The following is a 12,110-nucleotide window of genomic DNA, read 5'->3' as shown; positions in this document are numbered from 1 at the left end:
ACAATTTGAAATTAGTCATGTAAAAAAAATCAATAGATAAAAAAAAAATAATTATAAATTTTTTTAACACCAATCATAAACCATCAAACTAAATCAAAATATTTATAACAAAGATGAAAAAAAAAAAGATGAAAACACAACTCTAATCATACAAAAGAAAATAATTAAATCAAAATCTTAATACATAAAACAACATGCAAATAAAATCAAACTCTAGAAAACTCAGAAGCAGAAACAATAGTTAAATCAAAAACCTAATCATGGTAAAAAGAAATTAAAAACCTTAATACAAAAATAAGAACGAGGACGAGATAGATTATGTAACACTCTGATTTTTAAAAGCGCGAGTGCATTTTTTTTAAAACAACTTAATAAAATAAAAAATCGTAACACAAAACGACAAAGGGTCATAGGTAATTACATCATCTATACAATCAAGCTAAGATAGTTTTGGGACAATAATTCAAAGTATACAAAATAGAAAAATACTGGAGATATGAGACCTATTATACACTGCTCATACCCCTGGAGTATTCTCAGCAGACACTTGTACATAAGTACTGCTCCAAGAATGTTATCCCATCATGGTCACGTCAAAAAAAGGAAACATGAACCCACCAAAAAGTCAATTGGCAAGGTATCCCATAACAAAATAAGTACAATCACCAAAAGAAAACACTAGGCCTATACAACAAAAACTAATCTAATCATTCACTAACAACTACAGTAACAAGGGCGACCTCCACACACTGCACAAGTTCCTTCTGACGTAGTATCTCTCTTGGAAGTAATTTCTTCCTCCTCATCAGTCATGAAGGGATTAGTCTCCTCAGAGGTCAGGTCCATACACGAGATAAGTGGCTTCGGCGACGCAAAAATCTCAAAACAATTCACTACCGAAAGTGGGAGCTCTAACTCAACCCGTATATGTAGCCCTGCTTGAGATGGGGTTGTATGCCTAAGCAGTCGGTGAGTGCCAGTCAGAAAAGTCTAACAACGTTTCCGTCGTCAGGGTAATATTCGGTAGAACATATTCAAGTATCATATGAGGGCAAAACCTAATTTCCACAATAATGTATCATGAAGATAAACAATAAACATTTAACAATTATTACATGATGACAGACAATAACAAAGCACATATGTACATATATCATATCATAACAAACGTGATTCGCGTGTCAAACACTCTAATGCAATGCTTATATGCTAGTGAACATGATTTCGAAATTCCCAAACCCTCATCGAGAGGCGTAAATCATAAATGTACCGCCTTTCAGAGACCAATACTAATTACCAAGGTGCCACCTATCACAAATCAACACGATTTACTAGAGTGCAGTCTATCACATAGCTACACGACTAAAAATCCTCGTTAGGATAAGAAGGATCAATCAACTCATGAAACCATCATGTGGCCCATCACTGTCACCACTAACATTGTGACTCATCACGGTCACCACTAACTATGAACGCATGAGCATACTTTGACTCTTCCCTATCAGACATGTAAATGGAGCTGTTAAAAGACTCCCCTTTTAATACTCATTAAACACAAATAATTTTTTAATACTTTCTCACATAGTATACTCAAGACATATTCTCATCAATAAATTCATAACATGTAGCAACACATATTATCATTCAAGAATGCATAATCACGTCAATATTAATCATCACATATTCACACATAAGTCACGGATATAGGATCCATATGTGCAAACTAAAAATTTGGAAAGAGCCCTTAACTCAATTATAGCTTTTTCAACAACTATTGCTACCACAATAAAACACAACGAAAATCTCGCTCTCCACAACACCTTCAATCAAAGTGTTTGACTTAGTCAAATTAGTCCCTGAGACTTTAACTACCTTACAACCATTTCCTTACTCCTAACCTCCTTAGAGTATATCTCACTAAAAGAGTTTACAACAAGTAAGGACTAATAGTATTATTATTCACAATACCCAGTTTCAACATATAAAAACATATTTTTTAGAAATCAACATCCTTCAATTTTTTTTAGAGAATTAACTAACAATTATTCAAAACGTCTTAAATTATTTTTCTCAAAATTTTTCACACAATCACAAATTTTCTCTAATTTGCTATAACTCATTTTTTTTTCTTCAAATAACTACAAGTTTTGTCTACTATATTTTTAAAGACTAAATGTTCAATCAAAGTATTTACATCATAACAACATAACCACACCATTATGTTTGGGGGATGAAATTTCATCAAATTTTAGACCAAAATTCTGTTTGGGGGACCAAAACTGAGGAGAAACAAAATGGGGGGACTACTTTCACGATTCAGCTAAAATAGGGGGACCAAAACTGCAATTAAGTCAAAAAAAATATCAATAAATATTTTTCTAATTTCAATGTTCTAACTCTTTAAAATAGTTTCATTTATTTCAAAATATATTAAATAATTTTTTTCTTCTTTTCTTATCATCAAAACTTGTATTTTAATTCATGAAACTTGGAACTTAATAAACTTGTATTCTAACTCAAGAATTTAACCTTTACTTAATAAACTTGAAACTTTAATTAAAATCATACAAAAGTTTTCTAAAAATTGAAAGTATATATAGAAAAACTTAAAACCACAATTCACTAATTTTCCTTAAAACACAAGTTCAAAGATTTGATAATCACGTGTATGCATTCTTGCTCGTCAATCATAACAATTATTTTTGGAAAGGCATAAACTAAGAAAAATTATTTTTCTTTAATAACCACAACAACATTAATATTTCAGAATTCTCCTCACCGCTAACTTGGTGTCAACGGTCTCGATTCATTTTCGAGACTCAAGGAGCTAACTACATAAACATAAAGATTCATAACAATTTGTTCACCACTAAAATTTTTCTAACCACATCATAATTTCAAAATTAAATCTTTTTCACATAAAATAATTTTTTTTTACAACCGAGTTATACATTATTTATTTAAAGCTAAATAAAAACAAATATTTTCCAATCCTCGCATACACATACTCGACAATTCAAATATTTTTATCCTTTAAGTTATATCACTCAACCATTAGAGCACAAAAAATTTGAGTTAATAAATAATTCTAAACTTCTTCTTTAAACTCAATGCAAGAGTAATTAAAAGAGTAACATTTTTAACTTTTTTTAATTTCAATCTAACTTTTTGTTCAAACTCTTTAACTTAAATAAAATTTAAACTTTTTCACCACTTTAACAACTTCAACTTCAACTCATTTATTTGAAAACAACTCATTATATAACTCAAACACATTAATCAATTTTTTTCTAACCATTACTAACAACATCAATAACAAAGAAAAAAATGAAAACACTTTCTACAAAGACAAGGGTAATTTCGTCCACAAAGAGAGGGAAAAGAAAAGAAATGTTTCTCACCTCAAAAACTATATCAATAGCCCCACCAAACAACAAGGAACAACTTTGATTCACAGCTCTACTTGAAATTATTTTTTGTTTGTTTTGAAATATAGGATTTGTGCGTGTTTTTCTACTACCAACATTTGAAAAACAAACCCAAGTGAAGAGATGATGATGCTGGCGTGAAATTGAAAAATGGAAAGAGAAATTTGATTTATATTTTTCAATAAATTGAGCTACTTGGCCGCCAAGGCTCTCTAATATAAATAATATAGTTTAATCTTAACCAGCCATTTAACTCTAAAATATCCTACTACTTTTTGAACCTAATATCTAGAATAATAAAATATCTAACTCATTTTAAGTCTCATCACTCACTTTTCAATCTACTCTAACAAAAATATTTACACTCGTTACAACTCCATTGATAAATGGATTTATCAGTAACATGCGACATCTTAAAATTTTTGTCGATAATAAATTCTAGGCTAAATTACATTCGTGGTCCCTTAACTTAATTTCAGGTAACGTTTTAGTCCTTTATCTTTTTTTTTTCCCGACTTAGTCCTTTATTTTAATTTTAAATGACAATTTGATATTTTATGTTTTAAAATTTCAACAACGTTATCCTTTTTTAAACAAAAATTCAAAAAAAAATTCAATCAAAACTCATAAAATTAATTATATTCTTCAATATAATACAAATTTCATCAAATCCGTAACGTAAATCTTCAAATAAACTAATATTTTCATACTTTATTTGATATTATTAGGAATAAAGGACTAAATCGGGAAAAAAAAAGATAAGGGACTAAAACGTTACCTGAAATTAAGTTAAGGGACCACAAATGTAATTTAGCCTAAATTCTATGTAACTTAATTAAATTATTCTCCAATAAATTATTTTAATTGGATCTCCAAATATATATATATAGATATATATATATATATCTATATATATATATATATATATATATATATATTACTAACTATAAAAATATATATTTTTGGAACTTAATTCATAAAATAAAATTTGGGCTAATAGCCTAAGCAATTAAACACAAAATCACTAAAATTGCATAAATTAGATTTTAGAAAATTCAGAGTTTTACAGATTAGCACAAGATTAACAAATTTAAAACGACAAAGACGAAAAAACGCAGTTTTTGAACACTAGATTGAAAAGTTAAGAACAAGAAAGTATAGAGTTGGGAAATAAGAGATAGTAAGTGATAACCTAGAGTGGACGATGGTCGATGTTGGACGTCGTTTAGACTTAACAAAATTAGGGTTTGTTGGTGTGACTTGAGTGTTGAGTTCTGTGTATGTGATGAGAGAATTAGAGTTCGAGAGGATGACTGATGAGAGAATGAAATTAGGGTTGTGTGAGTCTGAGTTTGAAATTAGGGTTGGGTTATTATTTTGGGTTCGATCAAATTAGGCTTGGTAAGAATTCAGCCCAACAGTTAAAATTATAATTAATAATAAAAATAATTAGAAACTGTATTCGGATGGGTCGGCCACTGATGGTCCAAAATCCATGACCTGAACCCGCTCGTGCCTACCCTTATGAACCCTCCAATACTACCCGTTGGACTCAGTTCAACCCGTCCAATTCACCTCACCCATTGTGGGCCAGGCGGCTCCCTCACATCTATCCAACCCTAATGGTGAGGGTAAATAGGAAGGGTATTAATTAACTTGTGTTGGTGGAAAAGTAAAAGAAAGCGATTTTGTTGGAGGTTTTGATAAAAAATTTAGAGAAGAGATGAAGAAGTTAGTTTTTTGGGAGGTGAGAAATTAATTGGATTAAATGGGTGTTAAAAAATAGTCTATATCAGTAATATGAACTAATAATTTTTTTTTAATTTGTCTACGCATGCATTATTTTAGTATCTATAATAATTTAATTTTTTTTTACTAAAACAAGTTAATTTTCAATGTATAATAGAAATCTCTATGCATTTGTATGTCGACTTACATATATTGGGAATCAACTTTCCTGACTCCCTGGAATTGAAAAACTCAAGTCTGAAGCGTGGAAGTTGACTTACCCATGTATGAGTCGATTTAAAATGTTAAAAATAGAGAACAAAACAAAAACACAATTTTATGTACACCAAACGAGTAAAACTATTAAAAACTAATTTGTATCAACACATGTGAACTTGAATCAATTTTTCCGAGTGCCAGACATTTAAATCACTTACAACTAGGATGAAATATGCTTACATGATAAATTCTAAACAATTTAAAAACAATACCTTTGAGACCAAATCATCAATCATACCTTTGAGACCAAACAGTCATACAATCAAAGTTATTTGATAGTAATAGGTACTCAACTTTTATTCTCTCTATGGAATCCACACCATCTTTTTATTTGGTTCGGTCACTCTTTTTATAGAACATTTGGAAGGTGTGTGTCCCTTTTTTTCTTCAATAGAAACACGTAACGTATGACAAATTTTACTTCTTAGATTTATGATAGTATTTACTGAAAGAGGATATATTTTTTACTAAAATGTTGTCTCTGATATACAGTTTTTGATGTTTTCACTTCAACTTTATGTTCAAAAAACATTCAAAGTGAACTTTTTATTTACTAAGAAAACACAATTTTCCCATTGAGATAAATCATGAGAACATTGCACCACTTGAGTAACTTCATGAGATTACTTAAAAGCTTTAGATATATCTTTTCCAAGCTTTTCTATTCAATTTTCCAAATTTAAAATGGTTCTCTTTTGATAAGCTATTAATTTTTCATTATTTTATCTTCGTCATGAAGATCCTTAAATGCATCTTGCAAATATTCACACATAGGTAAAATGTTAAGTTCATCGTCACTAACCTCCTCTCTATGATTTTTATCCATGAGACATAAGTTTGTGATGTCATTGTTGTCAGAGCTTTAACTTGGGGTTTCATCACTATTCTCCCATTATATATAAGAATTTTACTATGTGCCAATTTCCAAATAAAAGATCGAATATTATTTAGACCTTTCCAATCCAAATATTTAAGCAACAAAGCATCATTATCATCATTTATATCTTACCTATGACATATTAACAACTGATATGCATCCTTAATAAAGAATTGGCTAGTCGGCGCAGGGGTCCAATTAGGGAAGGCGAGTGGTGATATTTGAACAAATTTCTTCGGGAAGGAGAATCTCAAGAGTCTCCATATGCCAACTATCATTTGTCGCATAAAAAGATACATGAAATTCTTCTTGACCGATCAAAATACGTTATGAGAAAACGTCATAGATGATACCACCTCCCAAAATTCATATGTCCTTTCACAAATAAATGTCATGACCATTTTGTATCATCCAAGATATGTTGCACTCAACATCAGGTCACACTTGATATATAACACGTCAAATGTGAGATGTGTTATTTCGAGCAGACATCTTGGGTATAGCTTGAACACTGCAACCATACTTAGATCTCATCAATCAAACCCAATGCTTATCAGCGCAAGCAACGAGTTGCCATGCAAGCTTTAACATATAAGCCTTGTTGATGACACTCATGTTTCTAAACCCAAGACCGCCATCTTCCTTAGAGGAGTACATATTGTATCCCAAGATATTAAATGACACTTGTGTTGCTTGTCAGTACTACCTGAGATCAATTTTCAACATATTATATAACCTTGATTGCAAACAAAAATTGGAATAAATGAATTTTACATAGTATACCCAGGGATGAAAGAGAAAGAAGATTGGGCTAGTGTTAATCTTCTGACAAAAGGCAAGTTGTTAGCTTCCCAACCAGAAAGTTTATTTCTAATACGATCCAAAATAAACACTACGCGAAAAATTGTATTTTACAGCGCTTTTTTTAAGCCATTTACAGCGCTTTTTCAAAAAATTAAGCGCTGTAGTATCCAGCGCTGTAAAAAGATACAACAGCGCTCTTTAAAATAAAATAAAAAGCGTTGTAAATCTCTTCTAAAAACGCGCTGCTTGTTGTATTAGTTTTACGGCGCTTTTTAAAAAAAGCGCTGTAATATGCATTCCTTTATTTCAATTAGATCTCTTTCTGGGATTATAACAACAATCTCCTTCATAAATCGTAATATACAGTATCCGCAGTCTATGTTGTTAGTTTGACGAGAGCACTATAAAATAAAACATATAAGTCAATAAATATTTGTGGATTGATTGTTAATGAAATTTTAAAGCCATACATTTCAAACCTTTATTAGAATCCATGTGATTTATTTGATTTTTGCTTCGACACTGTAGCACCCATTTGAGCTCGGAAAACTTGTAAAACACTATCAAATAAATGTGATTATTAGCATTAACAGACACATTATATATATATATAAGAAATAAATGAATAAATGAATACAATACCTGAAGAGTGCGAAGAAATACGTAGAGTTTATAAGGTTACGGTTTCGTTTAAGAAGAAACAGCGAAAATGCGCAAAAATACGAACGGTTCGTAGGACAGAGTAGGGTTCTCATTGAGAAGAGTATGTAATAATGTTTTCCAAATATGGAGATGATTTGCAATGGAGATGGTTAACAATATGGTTCGTAGGACATTAGGGTTCGCAATGAGAAGGATAATGAAGAGGAGAAGGACACTGAAGTGTAGTGAAGTTTATGTAATAAAGAGGAAACTGAAGCGATTTACTGTTATATTTTATTTTTTAAAAGCCTATTACAGCGCTTTTTTTAAAAATTTTTTTAAAGCCTATTACAGCGCTTTTTTTAAAAAGCGCTGTAAAAGACCTTCTTATTTTATTTTTTAAAAGCCTATTACAACGCTTTTTTTAAAGAGCGCTGTAAAAGACCTCTTTATTTTACTTTTTAAAAGCCTATTACAGCGCTTTTTTTTAAAAAGCGCTGTAAAAGACCTTCTTATTTTATTTTTTAAAAACCTATTACAGCGCTTTTTTTAAAAAGCGCTGTAAAAGACCTTCTTATTTTATTTTTAAAAAGCCTATTACAGCGCTTTTTTTAAAGAGCGCTGTAAAAGACCTCCTTATTTTACTTTTTAAAAGCCTATTACAGCGCTTTTTTTAAAAAGCGCTGTAAAATACCTTCTTATTTTATTTTTTAAAAGCCTATTACAGCGCTTTTTTTAAAGAGCGCTGTAAAAGACCTCCTTATTTTACTTTTAAAAGCCTATTACAACGCTTTTTTAAAGAGCGCTGTAAAAGACCTCCTTATTTTATTTTTTTAAAGTCTATTACAGCGTTTTTTTACAGACTTTTTAAAGCGCTTGTCCAAAAGCGCTGTAAAAGACCTCCTTATTTTTTTTTAAAAACCTTTTTACAGCGCTTTTCCAAAAAGCGCTCTAATAGGTCGTTTAATTATGTGAAATCAAAGTCTTTTACAGCGTTTTTTTTATAGCGCTTGTCAAAAAAGTGCTGTTATATCCTCCGTTATTTTTAAAATATCATACAACAGCGCTTGTATTTAATAAGCGCTATAAAAGACGCGCTATAAAATGTCATTTTTGGCGTAGTGAAAGGATAAGTGTCCTTAGAAATACTCTGGTCAAAAAGAGGATCTTTAAGGTAGTGACCAATATCGTTACTGACATCTATCTCCAACACTGGAACTAATAGCATCAACATTGTTTTCTCCTACATTCTTAGAAAAGAATAATTTGAATATATGTAGATTGATTCTTTCATCGAATTGCATACAAACATACTACATGGTATCACGAATTAAACAAGCTTGATATACAAAGGCATCAACCATCAAAAAAATATCATCTACAAACTAACATGAGAAATTTTTAGACCGCTCCCTCACCCAATACTCTGAGGTTTCCAAAGTATTTACTAAATCAAAAAGGTATGATGATACGGGATCCCCTTGTCTAAGTCCTCAAGATGAAGTAAATGAATCAGTTTGGGTGCCATTCCAATATATACAAATAATGGTGTTCAAGCTATTGAATGAGTTTCTTTTTAGTTTTTTTCTCGAACTTGGTTCATGCCTATCAAGTTAGATGACGTTTTAACATAATGAGTTTAAAAAAAATGAGAATGAGAGATTAAGGGACTTTTGCATGTTAGGATTTCATGAACAGAGAAACTAAGAGGTTCTCCAACTCAGTCGTCATGATTTTCAAACGTAAAAATAGAATGAAATATCAAAACAACCATTACAATTTAGAATATTACAGAAATATAGATTCAAGGAAGAAACATAAGCTTATGCAGTTGCAACAATAGCTTTTGCTTCATCTTAGATGCAAGTTCTTTTTCTCTAACAAAAGTCCTTCATAAAGTGGATCCAATTATGCCTTTGATGGTGGATGAAAAATGTAAATGATAGTGACATCTAGGGTTGTGATTTCTAGGTCATGAATTGTCTCTTTTTTCTCTTCAAAAATTATTTTCCTTTTAGATGACTATTGTATGACAACCATCTCTCTCTCTCTCTCTTCTCGTACCTTCTTTTGGCTTTCTGTGATAAAGCATCTTTTAGCCCAATAATAAAAGGTTGGTCAATCTACAAAGTTTCAGTGCGTGTCTTACTATTTTAAGAAGCCTCGCAACTTCTAAGACAATGTATACGATTATGAGGTCCACATTTTTGCATTGGATCGTTGCTCCTCAAATCTGTCACACCTAATTTATAACATTTCCATAAAATTTTCACTACGGGACAAAAACTTCAAATTTGACATACACATGTAACAAATCTAACATAATTTCTTTTAAAAGCAATAGCTTTACTGCACTAAGCTTGAAGGTTGAAAAGACTCTAACATATTCAACTTGTTTGTTATAAAAATAAAAGGACAACACTTTTGGGTTAACAATTTAAATTAAAATTGAATCTAAAATTGCAAGTTTATATGAGCATACAAGACACTAGAAATCCTTCTATGAGAATAAGTTAAGGATATAACACAATATAGTATTAAATTGCTAAAGCAATGTTGTACCAGTTATGAACAAAGTGATCACACGGGTTTTTCAACTCAATCATAATAATGTTTAAATACATTATTGTCATTCCAAGGTTCATGCTCATGTTCAATCATACTACAATTTAAAGTTATTTAATGTCAACCACTTGTCTAAGTATCTTGACTTAATCCATATTACACGAACACTGACATCTTTTCCCTTTTTCATGGTCAAAGAGTCACAATAAACTAAAAGTTATCAAGTTCCGATTTAAATATAGCATAAAAACAGTTTGCATAAAATAAAAGCTAAACACAACATAACACAAAAACCATAAACATCAATTAATACTTCATTAATACTTAACTAAAATGAGTTTAACTCATCATGAGCTTTAATTCAAACATGAAAATAGAATGAAACATCAAAACAACCATTAAAACATAAAATATTACAAAAATGTAGATTCGAAAAAAGGAACACAAGTTTAGGCAGTAGCTACAATAGCTTCTACTTCATCTTGGATGCAAGTTTTTTTCCTCCAACACAAGTCCTTCATAAAGTGGTTCCATTAGTGTGTTTAATAGTGGATTAAAAATGTAAATGAATAGTGGTAGCTTGGGTTGTATGGCCTCTTGCACCATATCTCTAAAACTGCATCGTTGCCAACAATTCATACCATTCTTACACAAAAAGAAGACATGCAAACTATGTTCGACACCATCATCACACAAAACACAATGATCAAGAAAATTGACACTTTTATCATGTAGTCTTGAGTGTGTAGGAAGACGGTTTCGACAAATTCTCCACAAAATATTTTTAACCTTTGGTGGTACCTTTAACTTCCAGATTAGATTCAAATTGTCTACCATTTTGAAAATTGAAGTATCAATGAAGTCATTTAGACAAAACCTGTAGGCACTTCGAACAATATACATGCCACTAGAGTTGGCTTTTGCAGACTCTAGTATCCTCTCTCACTGAGTCAAAAATTGGTGTTTTGAGAATCTTTTGAGCGGTGTTAGGTTCAAACATTGTTGCAACAAGGGGTCTATTCCATTCTTTATGTTAAGGCATAAGCAAACTATCAACACAAACATTTGCATCTTGATCAGGCACCCCTGGTTGTTTAACAAGGTTAGACCCATCGCTTAGCCAATTGTTATTCCACAAAGGACTCCAAATACTCCTCCAAACATAGCTTGGATTGTGATCAAGGTTACCAGACAAAAATTCACTATAGGGAAAATATTTAGCTTTGAAGAGACAAGTGAAAAGGTTGTCCAAGTTATATAACAGTCGCCATCCTTGTTTAACAAGCACGGGTAGATTGAAAGCGCTAATGTTTTTAAAACTCATACCTCCATCACGTTTGTGTATTGTGAGCTTGTCCCACTTAAGCCAATTGATGCTTTCAACATGTCCTCCATTTTTGCCCCACCAAAATGAGTTAATTACTTTTTCAATCTCATACCCTAAAGCAAGGGTAGCAGAAATATGCTCATTACATAGGACAAAATATCTTGAAAAACGGATTTAGTTAGGACTTCTCAGCCTGCCCGGGAGACACTTTTACTACTCCATGAGTTGATCTTCTGCAAAACTCTGTCGTTAATAAATCTGAAAGTATTTTTTTACTTCTACCAATAATTGAAGGTAGTCCCAAGTATTCTCCAGTTCCTTATACCGAGTGCACACCTAGAAGGTCCATAATCTTACCCTTCAAGTCTTCATTCATATTTCAACTACAAAACACTTCAGATTTTTACAAATTTATAGCTTTACCAGACGCAACATCATAATCAGACAAAATATTTTCCAT

The 12,110-nt window shown here is 31.2% G+C and overlaps 1 long non-coding RNA gene across 1 annotated transcript; it reads right to left on the bottom strand.

Annotated features, from left to right (window-relative positions):
• Positions 1-410: 410 nt before the first annotated feature.
• LOC113787801 (uncharacterized) lies at positions 411-3,588 on the bottom strand. Its single transcript, XR_003474320.2, has 2 exons — positions 3,402-3,588; positions 411-1,058 (listed from the first exon to the last, which is right to left on the bottom strand). It is a non-coding gene; the product is annotated as an uncharacterized lncRNA (long non-coding RNA).
• Between the last annotated feature and the right edge of the window lie 8,522 nt (positions 3,589-12,110).

The sequence above is a fragment of the Cicer arietinum genome, chromosome 7 (genome assembly GCF_000331145.2).
Source record: "Cicer arietinum cultivar CDC Frontier isolate Library 1 chromosome 7, Cicar.CDCFrontier_v2.0, whole genome shotgun sequence".
NCBI lineage: Eukaryota > Viridiplantae > Streptophyta > Magnoliopsida > Fabales > Fabaceae > Cicer > Cicer arietinum.
The sequence above is the reverse complement of the archived record's forward strand: the minus strand, read 5'-3'. Positions and strand labels throughout refer to the sequence as shown.